The sequence below is a fragment of the Salmo salar genome, chromosome 01 (assembly GCF_965601325.2).
Source record: "Salmo salar chromosome 01, fSalSal1, whole genome shotgun sequence".
In the NCBI taxonomy this organism is placed as follows: domain Eukaryota; kingdom Metazoa; phylum Chordata; class Actinopteri; order Salmoniformes; family Salmonidae; genus Salmo; species Salmo salar.
Window position 1 is genome coordinate 123,251,933 of NC_138291.1, and position 12,102 is coordinate 123,264,034.

Consider the following 12,102-nt stretch of genomic DNA (forward strand, 5'->3'; position numbering starts at 1 on the left):
GCAGCTCCGTCTTGCCGAGGTTCAGCTTGAGGTGGTGATCCGTCATCCACACTGATATGTCTGCCAGACATGCAGAGATGCAATTCGCCACCTGGTTATCAGAAGGGGGAAAGGAGAAGATTAATTGTGTGTCGTCTGCATAGCAATGATAGGAGAGACCATGTGAGGATATGACAGAGCCAAGTGACTTGGTGTATAGCGAGAATAGGAGAGGGCCTAGAACAGAGCCCTGGGGGACACCAGTGGTGAGAGCACGTGGTGCGGAGACAGATTCTCGCCACGCCACCTGGTAGGAGCGACCTGTCAGGTAGGACGCAATCCAAGCGTGGGCCACGCCGGAGATGCCCAACTCGGAGAGGGTGGAGAGGAGGATCTGATGGTTCACCGTATCAAAGGCAGCAGATAGGTCTAGGAGGATGAGAGCAGAGGAGAGAGAGTTAGCTTTAGCAGTGCGGAGAGCCTCCGTGACACAGAGAAGAGCAGTCTCAGTTGAATGACCAGTCTTGAAACCTGACTGATTTGGATCAAGAAGGTCATTCTGAGAGAGATAGCAGGAGAGCTGGCCAAGGACGGCACGTTCAAGAGCTTTGGAGAGAAAAGAAAGAAGGGATACTGGTCTGTAGTTGTTGACTTCGGAGGGATCGAGTGTAGGTTTTTTCAGAAGGGGTGCAACTCTCGCTCTCTTGAAGATGGAAGGGACGTAGCAAGCGGTCAAGGATGAGTTGATGAGCGAGGTGAGGTAAGGGAGAAGGTCTCCGGAAATGGTCTGGAGAAGAGAGGAGGGGATATGGTCAAGCGGGCAGGTTGTTGGGCGGCCGGCCGTCACAAGACGCAAGATTTCATCTGGAGAGAGAGGGGAGAAAGAGGTCAAAGCACAGGGTAGGGCAGTGTGAGGAGGACCAGCGGTGTCGTTTGACTTAGCAAACGAGGATCGGATGTCGTCGACCTTCTTTTCAAAATGGTTGATGAAGTCATCCGCAGAGAGGGAGGAGGGGGGGGGAGGGGGAGGAGGATTCAGGAGGGAGGAGAAGGTGGCAAAGAGCTTCCTAGGGTTAGAGGCAGATGCCTGTTGTATCCTGTCCTACAAACTAGGTTGCAACAAAGATGATTGGCTAATGCTTTTGTTCATAGGGTTCTCCTGCTAAATATTCAGTACATGACTCTGATCAACAGTAGGCTAGTTGATAATACATTATACATCACAATCTGTGGTGGATTTTAAAACTCATCCCCCTTCATTGTTAGGCTGTTATGAAGACTCTTTCATGATTCAAATGAACAGGTGGCCCGGTGACTGTGTGACAGTCTTCCCAGCGAGAGAAGTGCGGCTGTGTGTGTGTGATTGTGTGTGTGTGTGTGTGCGTGTGTGTGTGCTGGCCAGCCCAGGAAGGCAACGTGGCCCCATCGTTGGCACAGCCTGCAGCCCAGAAAGGCTGCGTGCCCCCATCGTTGGCACGGCCTGCAGCCCAGAAAGGCAGATGAAAAAGGAGCCATTGATTCTTGGCATTACAGGTCCTGTTAGATGTTGAATTCTGCTTTGTCAGCAGAAGTTATTTTCATCTTCATCCATTCCTTTACTTCTTATTAGTTTGCTTCTCGTCTCCTCTCCCCTCGTCTCCTCTCCTCTCCCCTCCTTTCCTTTCCTTTCCCTTCCCACCCCTACCCCCCCTCTTCTCCCCTCCCACCCCTACCCCTCCTCTTCTCTCCTCCCACCCCTACCCCTCCTCTTCTCTCCTCCCACCCCTACCCTTCCTCTTCTCTCCTCCCTCTCCTACCCCTCCTCTTCTCTTCTCCCCTCCCACCCCTACCCCTCCTCTTCCCTCCTCCCACCCCTACCCCTCCTCTTCTCTCCTCCCACCCCTACCCCTCCTCTTCTCTCCTCCCACCCCTACCCCTCCTCTTCTCCCCTCCCATCCCTACCCCTCCTCTTCTCTCCTCCCCTACCCCCCCTCTTCTCTCCTCCCACCCCTACCAGAAAATGCAATAAGTCTCTATGGTCTGAGGGGTTGTTGACCCTTCTCCAAAGAAATATACACACATAATATTCAGCTGTCAATCAAATATGAAACAAAAGTTCAAGGTGGGGTAGAGTAAACAGTAGAAATACCTTTATTTTTTAAATCTAGGTGCTGACATTTTAATAGACTGGGCAAACTGAGCTGTTATGAGAGGGTAAAGAGTAGCATATGGTGTACTGTTTCATAAACTGTAATATATTGTTCAAGAACAATATTCTGAAACATAGAAAAGCTATAGCCTATATTTCCAGTTATTTCAGCTAATGTTTTGTCTTAAGCATTTGTACAGAAAACAAACAGTTTTTTAAAAAACTTATGTCAATATCATATTTGTTTGAATCTAAGTCACATTGTATTTTAATAAATCTGCATTGAAGAAGAAGAGCTGCTGATGAAGACATTACGAAGACAGGTTTGATGATTCTGGCTTTAATTAGTATAGCCTGTATTAGTGATCACACCAATTCTTTACAGGCTATGCTAATCTATGCCTGAATCAGCAATGCAAGGGGACCACACTGGACCAACACACTGCCTGGATTACATAGTGAAGTTATGAAGACAGAGTTATCCCTTACAATAGGACCTGACCAGGAAGTAATCTGAACCTTGTGAACACTATAACTAGGGTACAAAGTTATTCCTGACCATAGGACCTGACCAGGAAGTACTCTGAAACCTTGTGGACACTATAACTAGGGCACAAAGTTATCCCTGACCATAGGACCTGACCAGGAAGTAATCTGAACCTTGTAGACACTATAACTAGGGCACAAAGTTATCCCTGACCATAGGACCTGACCAGGAAGTAATCTGAACCTTGTAGACACTATAACTAGGGCACAAAGTTATCCCTGACCATAGGACCTGACCAGGAAGTAATCTGAACCTCGTAGACACTATAACTAGGGCACAAAGTTATCCCTCACGATAGGACCTGACCAGGAAGTAATCTGAACCTCGTAGACACTATAACTAGGGCACAAAGTTATCCCTGACCATAGGACCTGACCAGGAAGTAATCTGAACCCTGTGGACACTATAACTAGGGCACAAAGTTATCCCTGACCATAGGACCTGACCAGGAAGTAATCTGAACCCTTTGGACACTATAGTTTTTATAGCATTACTATAGCTCCAGTGGTTAAAGTATTTAAGTAAAAAATACCTTAAAGTACTACTTAAGTCGTTTTTTGTGGGTATCTGGTCTTTACTTTACTATTCATATTTTTGACAACTTTTACTTTTACTTCACTACATTCCTAAAGAAAATAATGTACTTTTTACTCCATACATTTCCCTTGACACCAAAAAGTACTCGTTACATTTTGAATGATTAGCAGGACGGGACAATGGTCCAATTCACGCACTTCTCAAGACAACATCCCTGGTCATCCCTACTGCCTCTGATCTGGAGGACTCACTAAACAGAGAACATCCCTGGTCATCCCTACTGCCTCTGATCTGGAGGACTCACTAAACAGAGAACATCCCTGGTCATCCCTACTGTCTCTGATCTGGAGGACTTACTAAACAGAGAACATCCCTGGTCATCCCTACTGCCTCTGATCTGGAGGACTCACTAAACAGAGAACATCCCTGGTCATCCCTACTGCCTCTGATCTGGAGGACTCACTAAACAGAGAACATCCCTGGTCATCCCTACTGCCTCTTATCTGGAGGACTCACTAAACACAAATGCTTCTTTTGTAAATTATGTCTGAGTGTTGGAGTGTGCACCCTGGCTAATTGTGCCACTGGTTTGCTTAATTTAAGGAATTTGAAATGATTCATTATTACATTTTTATTTTTGATACTTAATTATATTTTTGCAATTACATTTACTTTTAATACTTCAGTATATTTAAAACCAAATTCTTTTAGACTTTTACTCAAAGTAATATTTTAATGGGTGACTTTTACTTTTACTCAAGTATGACTATTGGGTACTTTTTCCACCACTGGATATCTCTGTTTTTACAGGACTGTATATAATATCTTAGAGATCCTTAATCAGAACAGTGTTGAACAGAGCTACCTATGAGGGCTGTTGTTAATAACATGATTATCTCTGTTTTTACAGGACTGTATATAATATCTTAGACATCCTTAATCAGAACAGCGTTGAACAGAGCTACCTATGAGGGCTGTTGTTAATAACATGATTATCTCTGTTTTTACAGGACTGTATATACTATCTTAGACATCCTTAATCAGAACAGCGTTGAACAGAGCTACCTATGAGGGCTGTTGTTAATAACATGATTATCTCTGTTTTTACAGGACTGTATATACTATCTTAGACATCCTTAATCAGAACAGTGTTGAACAGAGCTACCTATGAGGGCTGTTGTTAATAACATGATTATCTCTGTTTTTACAGGACTGTATATAATATCTTAGACATCCTATAAGGGCACAGGGCGAGACCCAGATGCAGACATGGGAAGCAGATGGTTCGAGTCTCTGATATTTATTAATAATCCAAAGGGCAGGAAAGAGAATGGTTTTGGACAGGCAAAATATCATAACAAGTTCAGAGTCCAGGAGGTACAGAGTGGCAGGAAGGCTCGAGGTCAGGGCAGGCTCGAGGTCAGGTCAGGCAGGCTCGAGGTCAGGGCAGGCAGGCTCGAGGTCAGGGCAGGAAGGCTCGAGATCAGGGCAGGAAGGCTCGAGGTCAGGGCAGGCAGGCTCGAGGTCAGGGCAGGCAGGCTCGAGATCAGGGCAGGAAGGCTCGAGGTCAGGTCAGGAAGGCTCGAGGTCAGGGCAGGAAGGCTCGAGGTCAGGGCAGGAAGGCTCGAGGTCAGGTCAGGAAGGCTCGAGGTCAGGTCAGGAAGGCTCGAGGTCAGGTCAGGCAGGCTCGAGGTCAGGTCAGGGCAGGAAGGCTCGAGGTCAGGGCAGGAAGGCTCGATGGTCAGGGCAGGAAGGCTCGATGGTCAGGTCAGGCAGGCTCGATGGTCAGGTCAGGCAGGCTCGAGGTCAGGTCAGGCAGGCTCGAGGTCAGGGCAGGAAGGCTCGAGGTCAGGGCAGGCAGGCAGGCTCGAGATCAGGTCAGGCAGGCTCGAGGTCAGGTCAGGCAGGCTCGAGGTCAGGTCAGGCAGGCTCGAGGTCAGGTCAGGCAGGCTCGAGGTCAGGTCAGGCAGGCTCGAGGTCAGGGCAGGCAGGCTCGAGGTCAGGAATGCTCGAGGTCAGGTCAGGCAGGCTCGAGGTCAGGTCAGGCAGTATGGTCAGGGCAGGCGGGTTCAGAGTCAAGGCAGGCAAGGGTCAAAACACGGGAGGACTAACAAACAGAGAGATAAGAAAAAAACAGGAACACGGAAAAAACACGCTGGTTGACTTGACAAGACAAGACGAACTGGCAACAAGACAAACAGGGAACACAGGAGTAAATACCCAGGGACTAATGGGGAAAACGGGTGACACCTGAATGGTGGGTGGAGACAATCACAAAGACAAGTGAAACAGATCAGGGCATGACACATCCTTAATCATAAACAACGTTGAACAGAGCTACGAGGGCTGTTGTTAATAACACGATTATCATTCTGTGATATAGTAGTCTATTGATGTGTGTGTGTTTGTGTGTGTGTGTGTGTGTGTGTGTGTGTGTGTGTGTGTGTGTGTGTGTGTGTGTGTGTGTGTGTGTGTGTGTGTGTGTGTGTGTGTGTGTGTGTGTGTGTGTGTGTGCGTTTGTGTTTGTGTGTGGGTGCCTGCTAGCATGTGTGCGTCCGTATGTCGACGCTGAGACGTTGGTAGAACGTAAGTCTGTCACCAACCAAATGACCGCCTCCCTAACTCCAACATTACTTCAAAATACTGAATGCAAACTAGGATGGATATCAAATGGCACCCTATTCCCTATATATAGTGCACTACTGTGGACCAGGGCCCTATGGCACCCTATTCCCTATATAGTGCACTACTGTAGAACAGAGCTCTATGGCACCCTATTCCCTATATAGTGCACTACTGTAGACCAGGGCCCTATGGCACCCTATTCCCTATATAGTGCACTACTTTTGACCAGAGCCTTATGGGGGTGCTGTTTGGGACACCATCCTGGTCGCTATTTACGATGCTGCAAACTGTTAGGAGTGTTTTCCAATGCTGTTTAGAGGATAACACCTGTCTCTGTCACCCCAGAGTACCCCTCCTATCTCCTCTCTCCTGTCTCTGTCTCCCCAGAGTACCCCTCCTATCTCCTCTCTCCTGTCTCTGTCTCCCCAGAGTACCCCTCCTATCTCCTCTCTCCTCTCTCCTGTCTCCCCAGAGTACCCCTCCTAACTCCTCTCTCCTGTCTCCCCAGTGTACCCCTCCTATCTCCTCTCTCCTGTCTCCCCAGTGTACCCCTCCTATCTCCTCTCTCATGTCTCCCCAGAGTACCCCTCCTATCTCCTCTCTCCTGTCTCCCCAGAGTACCCCTCCTATATCCTTTAACTCTCCTGTCTCCCCAGAGTACCCCTCCTAACTCCTTTAACTCTCCTGTCTCCCCAGAGTACCCCTCCTACCTCCTTTAACTCTCTCTGTCTCCCCAGAGTACCCCTCCTATCTCCTCTCTCCTGTCTCCCCAGAGTACCCCTCCTATCTCCTCTCTCCTGTCTCCCCAGAGTACCCCTCCTATATCCTTTAACTCTCCTGTCTCCCCAGAGTACCCCTCCTAACTCCTTTAACTCTCCTGTCTCCCCAGAGTACCCCTCCTATCTCCTTTAACTCTCTCTGTCTCCCCAGAGTAAATCTCCTATCTCCTCTCTCCTGTTTCCCCAGAGTACCCCTCCTATCTCCTCTCTCCTGTCTCTGTCTCCCCAGAGTACCCCTCCTAACTCCTTTAATTCTCCTGTCTCCCCAGAGTACCCCTCCTACCTCCTTTAACGCTCCTGTCTCCCCAGAGTACCCCTCCTATCTCCTCTCTCCTGTCTCTGTCTCCCCAGAGTACCCCTCCTAACTCCTTTAACTCTCCTGTCTCCCCAGAGTACCCATCCTAACTCCTTTAACTCTCCTGTCTCCCCAGAGTACCCCTCCTATCTTGTTTCTCCTGTCTCCCCTTGCAGACACAGACACTCTTAATGCCAGGTAGCAGGCATGTCTAATTTAGGATTTCACTCTGAAGCCCCTGCAGCGGTGAGGGATGGAGAATTTAAAATAAAACATGTAAAAAACAGTACTTTTGCTGTCCGAGACTCTAGGTGGTTGAACTATGTGGTCCCTCCCTCCCTCCCTCCCTCCCTCCATCTCTCCCTCCCTCCCTCCCTCCCTCCCTCCCTCCCTCCCTCCCTCCCTCCCTCCCTCCCTCCCTCCCTCCTTTGCTCTATCACTCTCTCGCACCCTCCCTCCCTCCATCTCTCCCTCCCTCCCTCCTTCCATCTCTCTCTCCCTCCTTCCCTCCCTCCCTCCCTCCCTCCCTCGCACCATCCATTGCTCTATCACTCTCTCGCACCCTCCGTCCCTCCCTCCCTCCCTCCATCTCTCTCTCCCCTCCCTCCCTCCCTCCCTCCCTCCCTCCATCTCTTCCTCTCCCTCCTCTCTCCCTCCTCTCTACCTCCATCTCTCCCTCCTCTCTCCCTCCCTCCCTCCCTCCCTCCATCTCTCCCTCCTCTCTCCCTCGCTCCATCACTCTCTCCCTCCCTAACTCCCTCCCTCCCTCTGTGACATCTCACCTGAGGCAGTCAATCAAAACACTCAAATTGTTTCCTAAATTAAATGTGTCAGAGTAGAACCACAGTATAGTAGAACCATCATGTTGTCTGAATGGCAGAGAGAACCACAGTAGAACAATCATGTTGTCTGAATGGCAGAGAGAACCACAGTATAACCATCATGTTGTCTGAATGGCAGAGAGAACCACAGTAGAACCATCATGTTGTCTGAATGGCAGAGAGAACCACAGTAGAACCATCATGTTGTCTGAATGGCAGAGAGAACAACAGTAGAACCATCATGTTGTCTGAATGGCAGAGAGAACCACAGTAGAACCATCATGTTGTCTGAATGGCAGAGAGAACCACAGTAGAACCATCATGTTGTCTGAATGGCAGAGAGAACCACAGTAGAACCATCATGTTGTCTGAATGGCAGAGAGAACAACAGTAGAACCATCATGTTGTCTGAATGGCAGAGAGAACCACAGTAGAACCATCATGTTGTCTGAATGGCAGAGAGAACCACAGTAGAATCATCATGTTGTCTGAATGGCAGAGAGAACAACAGTAGAACCATCATGTTGTCTGAATGGCAGAGAGAACAACAGTAGAACCATCATGTTGTCTGAATGGCAGAGAGAACCACAGTAGAACCATCATGTTGTCTGAATGGCAGAGAGAACCACAGTAGAACCATCATGTTGTCTGAATGGCAGAGATAACAACAGTAGAACCATCATGTTGTCTGAATGGCAGAGATAACAACAGTAGAACCATCATGTTGTCTGAATGGCAGAGAGAACCACAGTAGAACCATCATGTTGTCTGAATGGCAGAGAGAACAACAGTAGAACCATCATGTTGTCTGAATGGCAGAGAGAACAACAGTAGAACCATCATGTTGTCTGAATGGCAGAGAGAACCACAGTAGAACCATCATGTTGTCTGAATGGCAGAGAGAACAACAGTAGAACCATCATGTTGTCTGAATGGCAGAGAGAACCACAGTAGAACCATCATGTTGTCTGAATGGCAGAGAGAACCACAGTGGAACCATCATGTTGTCTGAATGGCAGAGAGAACAACAGTAGAACCATCATGTTGTCTGAATGGCAGAGAGAACCACAGTAGTACCATCATGTTGTCTGAATGGCAGAGAGAACCACAGTAGAACCATCATGTTGTCTGAATGGCAGAGAACAACAGTAGAACCCTCATGTTGTCTGAATGGCAGAGAGAACCACAGTAGAACCATCATGTTGTCTGAATGGCAGAGAGAACCACAGTAGAACCCTCATGTTGTCTGAATGGCAGAGAGAACCACAGTAGAAACATCATGTTGTCTGAATGGCAGAGAGAACAACAGTAGAACCATCATGTTGTTTGAATGGCAGAGAGAACCACAGTAGAACCATCATGTTGTCTGAATGGCAGAGAGAACCACAGTGATACCATAACCCCAGTGATACCATAACCCCAGCGATACCATAACCCCAGTGATACCACAACCCCAGTGATACCATAACCCCAGTGATACCATAACCCCAGTGATACCATAACCCCAGCGATACCATAACCCCAGTGATACACAAACCCCAGTGATACCCTAACCCCAGTGATACCCTAACCCCCGTGATACCATAACCCCCGTAATACCATAACCCCATTGATACCCTAACCCCAGTGTTACCCTAACTCCAGTGATACCCTAACCCCAGTGTTACCCTAACTCCAGTGATACCCTAACCCCAGTGATACCCTAACCCCAGTGATACCATAACCCCAGTGATACCATAACCCCAGTGTTACCCTAACTCCAGTGATACCATAACCCCAGTGTTACCCTAACCCCAGTGATACCATAACCCCAGTGATACCACAACCCCAGTGATACCCTAACCCCAGTGATACCCTAACCCCAGTGATACCCTAACCGCAGTGATACCATAACCCCAGTGATACCATAACCCCAGTGATAACATAACCCCAGTGATACCCTAACCCCAGTTATACCATAACACCAGTGATACCATAACCCTCCCCAGTGATACCATAACCCTCCCCAGTGATACCCTAACCCCAGTGATACCCTAACCCCAGTGATACCATAACCCCAATGATACCCTAACCCCAGTTATACCTCAACCACAGTGATACCCTAACCCCATTGATACCCTAACCCCAGTGATACCATAACCCCAGTGTTACCATAACCCCAGTGATACCCTAACCGCAGTGATACCATAACCCCAGTGATACCATAACCCCAGTGATAACCTAACCCCAGTGATACCCTAACCCCAGTTATACCATAACACCAGTGATACCATAACCCTCCCCAGTGATACCATAACCCCAGTGATACCCTAACCCCAGTGATACCATAACCCCAGTGATACCATAACCCCAGTGATACCCTAACCCCAGTGATACCCTAACCCCAGTGATACCATAACCCCAGTGTTACCATAACCCCAGTGATACCCTAACCCCAGTGATACCACAACCCCAGCGATACCATAACCCCAGTGATACCATAACCCCAGTTATACCCTAACCCCAGTGATACCATAACCCCAGTGATACCCTAACCCCAGTGATACCCTAACCCCAGTGATACCCTAACCCCAGTGATACCCTAACCCCAGTGATGCCAAAACCCCAGTGATACCAAAACCCCAGTGATACCATAACCCCAGTGTTACCATAACCCCAGAGTTACCCTAACCCCAGTGATACCCTAACCCCAGTGATACCCTAACCCCAGTGATACCCTAACCCCAGTGTTACCATAACCCCAGTGATACCCTAACCCCAGTGATACCATAACCCCATTGATACCATAAAACCCAGTATACCCTAACCCCAGTGATACCCTAACCCCAGTGATACCATAACCCCAGTGATACCCTGACCCCAGTGATACCCTAACCCCAGTGATACCATAACCCCAGTGTTACCCTAACCACAGTGATACCATAACCCCATTGATACCCTAACCCCAGTGATACCATAACCCCAGTGATACCACAACCCCAGTGATACCATAACCCCAGCGATACCATAATCCTTCCCAGTGATACCATAACCCTTCCCAGTGATACCATAACCCTTCCCAGTGATACCATAACCCTTCCCAGTGATACCCTAACCCCAGTGTTATCATAACCCCAGTGATACCCTAACCCCAGTGATACCATAACCCCAGTGATGCCCTAACCCCAGTGATACCCTAACCCCAGTGATACCCTAACCCCAGTGATGCCAAAACCCCAGTGATACCAAAACCCCAGTGATACCATAACCCCAGTGTTACCATAACCCCAGAGTTAGCCTAACCCCAGTGATACCCTAACCCCAGTGATACCCTAACACCAGTGATACCCTAACCCCAGTGTTACCATAACCCCAGTGATACCCTAACCCCAGTGATACCATAACCCCAGTGATACCACAACCCCAGTGATACCATAACCCCAGTGATACCATAACCCCAATGATACCATAACCCCAGTGATACCATAAACCCCAGTAATCTGGGTTTCATTGATTCAGTCTTATAGCACCAACACACAACAACATGCATGTTCCATACTCCAGCTGAGGGAATATTTGGAGTCGTCCGTCTTTCCTTTCCTTTCTCTCCGTCCTGGTTAATTTGTCTTTCCTCCACTCAGCTAGGAAGGTATGTGTCAGAGCAGACACACTGTACACATATCAACTATGTTTTTTCTGTTCTGGACATTCCTAGAAGGCTTGTCTGTCTCGCCCATGTCCTGCTGCGTGACGCAGTTGTCATGGTAACGGAAATCCTAGTGGCTGAGTGTGTGTCTCAAATGGCACCCTATTCCCTATGGGCCCCGGTCAACTGTAGTACACTATACATATGGATTATGGCCCTGGTCAACTGTAGTGCACTATGTAGGTAATAGGGCTCTGGTCAACAGTAGTGCACTATATAGGGAATAGGGCTCTGGTCAACAGTAGTGTTCTATATAGGGAATAGGGCCCTGGTCAACAGTAGTGCTCTATATAGGAAATAGGGCTCTAGTCAACAGTAGTGCACTATATAGGGAATAGGGCTCTGGTCAACAGTAGTGCACTATATAAGGAATGGGGTGCCATTTGAGATACAAACTATTTCAGCACAGGAGAGAAATCAAAAGAGAGAGCTGAGGCCAGGTTGAATGGTTTTGAACATTATAATTTAGACATCGCAGGCAGCACCCCACCTGCCTTACCTTATAGATGATCCATACAGCACCCCACCTGCCTTACCTTATAGATGATCCATACAGCACCCCATCTGCCTTACCTTATAGATGTCCCATACAGCACCCCACCTGCCTTACCTTATAGATGTTCCATACAGCACCCCACCTGCCTTACCTTATAGATGATCCATACAGCACCCCACCTGCCTTACCTTATAGATGATCCATACAGCA